Here is a 6,311-nt window from a genome sequence, read left to right as displayed (position 1 = left end):
TAATCACTCCCCCATATGATTATACAGGAATTATGGGAGTGATGAGCAAATACTTGTAACCCCCCCGTTGGATCCTACAGGTGGCCTCATGACCTTCAGACAGAAACATTTAAATAATCAACAAATCTTAAAAATCAAAAGCCACATCCTTTGCAGAGCTTTGTGTTGCTCATGCATCTGAAGGTCTCACCAGTGTCTCCGGGGTTGTAGATGGGTTTGTCCGTCTGGATGAAGATGTATCCAGAGTGAAAGGACACCATCAGTAACCTCTCCTCAGAGTGTAGGCCGCCGAAGTTCACCACCACGCACACAAACGTTTTATTTTTCCCATCGCGATTCAAATGATCTGAAGAAAGCTGAGATGAAGCGGCAACAAAATTAGGATTCAATCGAATCGATACTTTATTTACCCTGTTTGACATCTATATTTATATATGTAATTAACTGAGACATATTCTGCTCATATTCAGATTGAATTTTGGTTTCCATGCTCTCATGTTAAAAAATCACTGCTGTTGGGACATGTTTTTTTGCGCAAAGCGCAGGCCTCTCTTTCGGCCTGTATGGTTAGTCAAAACCTGAAAGCCCATGTTTCTTTGTCTTGAGAAAGCCACATGTGCTGGAGCGATCTCAATCTCCCAGAGTGCAACGTGTTCTCTTTGTCCTGAGAAGGTCAAATAACTCAATCTCCCAGGAGGCTACAGGTTCCCTTTGTTTCAGCAAAGTCACAGATTAGTGTGAAAAGCCACCAGGGTCAACTCCAATTGGTCACTCTGGCCACATGACCTGAGGGTCATCAGCCCAATATAAGGAGAAGGCTCCCCCAATTCTTTCTCTTTCTCCACCGACCACCACTGAGGACAGCGGGCTGTCCAGCCTCTCTTCTCCTGCATCGCCTAGCCGGGCATCTTCTCTTCGCATCCAACTCTACGAGAGGAGCGCAAAGGTGCAGTTTTCCAGCTCACCTTCTCAAGGAAGCTCCTCGCCCTTCAAGCTCTACCAAACTCCTAGCAGAGATTCGATATCCTGCAGGTAAGGAATTCAACAAGCAAGAACATCACAGCTCAACAGAACCGCGGAAGCAGAGACCAAGAGTTCAAGGACTGGTAACATACTGGGCGTTATAATTTCCCTAGACTAAGCAAGACTGTTTATTTGATTCTGTGTGGTGTTTATAAGTTTGATATATGTGGTGATATTGTGTTACAAGTTAAATCAAAGTTAATGTAAGCTAGGCTCTACTCAGACCCTGCCATTATCTAATTAGCATTTTCACAGACCACATCTCTACACCTACTTAACTACGTCCCACTCCAGAAGGAGAGGGGGGGCTGCTATCTTAGGAGCTACCATTTTAGGAGCCCACAGGAAGGTGTGACTCTCTTTGTTAACTACCAGAGAGCCCCTCTCACACACACATCTTTGTTAGTTAGTACATTTTGTTAATAACTTGTGTTTTTGATACTTTATTGTGTCCATAATAAATGTTTTCCTTTAAACTTGTCCTTTCAATAATGTTGCATAAGTGAATTTTGCCAACCGTTACACTGTCAAGAACTCTATAAACCTTAACTGTTCATTATATAATCTGTAAAAGTAAATATTAAGATTTCTAAGTGAACTAGATCTAAATGAGAATGATCTTAGTCAATAAATTGGCTATCGTTTCCCTTCTGTGAAGGGTGGTGCCCCGCAAGAACTTACACAAACTAAAGTTATGATTTAATATTAATATTTTAAATATTAATGTTTTTTAGTTTATTTTGATCAATTTTTTGATTATTTTGAACCAAATTTATTGAACGCCTAAACGCACACTAGCTTATGGTATCACTCCTAACCATTATTGCACAACATAAATGGTGCAGCCCGTGTGAGGCAGAGTACAGTTGGCAAAACTTCATGACTATTAGGGATGAGCGAGTACAGCATTATCTGTATCTGTTAACCATATGAATTATCCGTATCCGTACTCGGAGTGGGCGGGGCCTAACCCGGAAGTGGGTGTGATTTAACCCGGAAGTGGGCTGGTTCAACATACCTTTCTTTTTTAACTTTGAAATTTTTTTATGATTTTTTTATTTTTTTTAAATTTATTTCCACTCCAGGTGTGTGTGTGTGTGTGTGTGAGAGTGAGATGCGAGGGACGTTCACTGTCTCCCGGAGAAATGAACACTCTGCGCCCCCAGCACAGAAAGACGTGAACCACATTCGTCCACAAGTCACACAGACTGTTCCTGCCATTTTCACTCTGCACTAACACTTAAAGTTTAGTGCAGTGTAATTGTTTGCCGTGATAATTAAATGCCAGTGTGATAATAAATGACAATTTCAAACCATACAAACTGTCATGTTGTACTGTATTTAATAGAGGTTTACTGTACTGTAAAGTAAGTGTAAATGTGAAGTGAAAACAACAAAACCAGTCACCATGACCTGGGAACAAATACAATTCACGTCCTTCCACACTAAAAACACAGAGTGTCCATCTCTCCGGGAGACAGTGAACGTCCCTTGCTACATCTGCAGCGCTCCTCTACTGAGCCAATGCAGGTCTCGTGAACATTTTTCCAAAGACTCGTACCCGAAGACCCAGTCGGGAAATTAACGAATCATTTCTGCTTCCTTGACTGAGCCTATGGAACAGTCCCGATGCGCAGTGAACCTGAGTGACTGAGAGAGAGAGAGCTGTTCTGTGAGTGAGTGAGCACAGCCGTGTGTGACGGGAGGAGCGCTGTGACGCTGTGTGAGGATTTTCATTCAGTCCGAGCACAGATAATGACTCCGATTACTCGTATAATAATCGTACTCGGCAAAAGTGCTTTATCCGTACCGGATACTCGTTTCAGCCGAGTCTCCGGCTCATCTCTAATGACTATGCAATATTAATGTGTTTTTCAGTTTTGGCCAACGCCAGAAATAACTGAATTTGGAATTTGCAGTCAAGCTAAAGGTTTGCATTCAATTCCACTAACCAACTTCAATGAGTACAATAAAGAAATAGATTCACTTCTTAATGACAGGTGTGATGCACAAACAGCATCAAAGGGCCCATTGTTGAGATGTATGATTCTAAATTTCCACAGGCAGATCAACCTTGCCTGTCAGAGCAAAGCAGCCATCAAACAGGAGGTAAATGCTGTGAGAGCACAAAATGCTTTTCTCCTCCAGGAGGTCCAGACGGCTAGTAAGAAAACTCTGCACTATTTGGAAGACCTGCACTCAGCAGAGTCAGATCTATTTTCACACAAGGAGGAATTGTTAAAACTTAGATTAGAAGGCGCGGCGTCACATCAGTTTTTGAACCAATGTGATTCTGGTTATTCCGATTCAAACTTCCCCGATAGTGTACGGTTAACTCCCTCTTCACTCCCAAGATGGGACAGAATCCCATCTGACCCGAAGTCTTTGGGAATTAAGTCACCTTCTGATCCTCCACGGACAGAAAGAGTCTGTAATAGTAAATATTAAGATTTCTAAGTGAACTAGATCTAAATGAGACTGATCTTAATCAATAAATTGGCTATAGTTTCCCTTCTGTGAAGGGTGGTGCCCCGCGATAACTTAAACAAACTAAAGTTATGATTTAATATTAATATTTTAAATATTAATGTTTTATATTTTATTTTGATAACCAAATTTATTGAACGCCTAAAGGCACACCAGCTTATGGTATCACTCCTAACCATTATTGCACAACACTGCATTATTGAGACGTGGGGTATTATGATGTCACGTGACATCCCGATGATGAGGAGCTCTGGGCCAAACAGAACAGAGCAAACAGAACTGAGAAATGTAAACTGTAAATCACATGAGTGGAACTGACTATTTCATGTGGTTATAGTCACCTTTGTCATCAAAACAATACGCATCATACAACACCGGTTTCCCGGTTTCCGGTTCCAAAACCAGGACCCCGGTGTCATTCCACTAAAATCATTACTCAAACATGACTGGCGATAATCCAGAAAAACTGATGTTCTTACTGTTACATAGTTTTCTATATCTGTCCCCATGCGAGGAGTGTGGGCTTAACGATGACTCATCTACAGCGGGTTACTGACTGGTTCAGAGCAAAGCACATTACGGACACTCATTGCACAAATCCTTAAAACATGCCGTAAGTCAACAAACTTGAGACAAGTTGTTATTTACTGAAAGGCACCACATCCGCTGCACCAAGACAAATGCACAGACAATGCTTGTCCACTGGGCGACCACTTTGAACTTCAAGGCCCCACAATTTCACAGCATTTCACACCAAAGACATCCAATTGCGTGTACATAATATTGTGTGAAATATGTGGAAAACGGTATGTAGGAGAAACAAAAAATTCCATAGCCACAAGATTGGTACAACACAGGTATAACTTGAGACAAAAGAAAAGCCAAATACTCCTCTAGTCAAATACTTCATATTACATGGATCACACTCATTTAGAGTAGCAGGCCTCCAATACAATTTGTCTTGGACCGATATAGAAGGAAAGAAAATGGAGAAGATGGATTTCCGCTTAACCACGAAAGAACCAATTGGCCTGAATGTTTGTGAATATTTCATGACTCCTAAACAACATGGAGGATTTAATTAGAATGAAGATACTATTCAGCACCCAGGAGCCCTAATTCATAGAGTACAGTGGGTTTAGAATCTTGGCCGTGGACTAGGGCCCTAATCCTAACCATTTTCTACCCGAACCTAAACCTACTCTATTATTGACTAAACCTAACTCACACACTCTCTCTTCCTAAACCTAACCTTAGACTCTTGCCCTAACCACTATGGACCCTTGCCTAAACCTAACCTAACTAGACTAAATAAGACTGACCGTGGCTCTAACCCTAACCATTTTTAACCCATGCCTTAACCTTAGTCTCCTCTACTATTGCCTAAACCAAACCCAAGTTCTCTCTGCCTAAAACCTACACAGGGTTCCTGGCCCTAACCCTAACCACTAAGGACCTTTGCTTAAACCTAAAACCTTCTAACTTGAGAACAACAGTGTTTATCCAATTCCAGATATTCTGTACAACATATTATCCAAATTACACTAATCAGAAATAAATAAATACACACATATATTGATTTACTCACAAGATCAAGAAAGAACCTCACAAAGACTATTGATTATTAAAATCACAAGTCACAGTTCAGCTTTAAAAAAATGACAATTCTTAGACGTCACAAAGTAGTAATTACAACATGATTTATTACATAAACAATACATGGATCACAAGTCACAATTTTATTTTTAATATTATATAAATAAATATATCACTAAGTCCAATAAAATATAATATATTCATAGATACACGGTATCATGAATGATATTATAAATAAGAATATTTTTGATCACTATGGAATCAACAAGGGGGAGGAGTCTGTGAGAGGCAGCCTATAAATACAGGAGCCCTCATTCTCCTCACTCTTGCTCTGAACGTTGTAGTGGAAGGACCTCACAGATCAGACAGAGAGATTTAGTTTTATTGCACAGCCCCAATTAAACTTAGGTTTTAATAGTTCTTATTAACCTTAATTTTAATAACTTAAGTCCCAGTCATGGAAGATGTCGACATAGTCCATCTTGTGCAGGTTGTCATGGTGATTTTCTTCTGGTGATAATCTTCGTAGGACTGAAAGTGCTCTACACGCGATACAGAACATTGTGTTTTAATGGCGTGTATCAAACTTTGACGCCACGCCACGGCTGTGCTTCTCTCACCTGCGGGCACTGCTTCTGGATCTCATCGCCTTCCCTTTCTGCTTTACTGAAAGGGGACAGAAAAGAGTTCCATTAAAAATAATTCAAAGTTTGCTCAGTGAAATTGCATGTGGTCAACTAGACCATGGGACAACGAGGAGTTTGATCCGTTTCCTTGTGCTTGTTACCTTTTCTCGACCAGTATCTCGGCTCCTAAACCGTAGTTGGAAGCTCACTGTTGTCTAAGAAACTGAGTGTATTCTGAAGAAAGAACCACACAGACCTTGTTGGTTGCTGGCTAGAGATGAAACTGATGAAAATTGTGCATCATGATTATAGTGACCATTACTACTATATTATTTACAAGTGTTATAGCGGTATGAGGGTGCATCAAATTGCAATGCAAAAATTCAATCTCAACGTATCAAACCGTCTGGGGTAGCATTTTGTTCGGACACACATAAGAATGACTTTCATCCACCAGTTGAGCTGTAGCCTCACTGGAGCGACTGGCCTGCGGAATGTGCCGCAACTTGTTGTTAGCGTGTCGATAAGTGCCACCATCTTGCCGCATTCTTGACGATCGCTCACCATTGGGAGATTGGC

Source organism: Limanda limanda, chromosome 2 (genome assembly GCF_963576545.1).
Source record: "Limanda limanda chromosome 2, fLimLim1.1, whole genome shotgun sequence".
Taxonomy (NCBI): domain Eukaryota; kingdom Metazoa; phylum Chordata; class Actinopteri; order Pleuronectiformes; family Pleuronectidae; genus Limanda; species Limanda limanda.
This window is presented reverse-complemented; position numbering follows the sequence as displayed.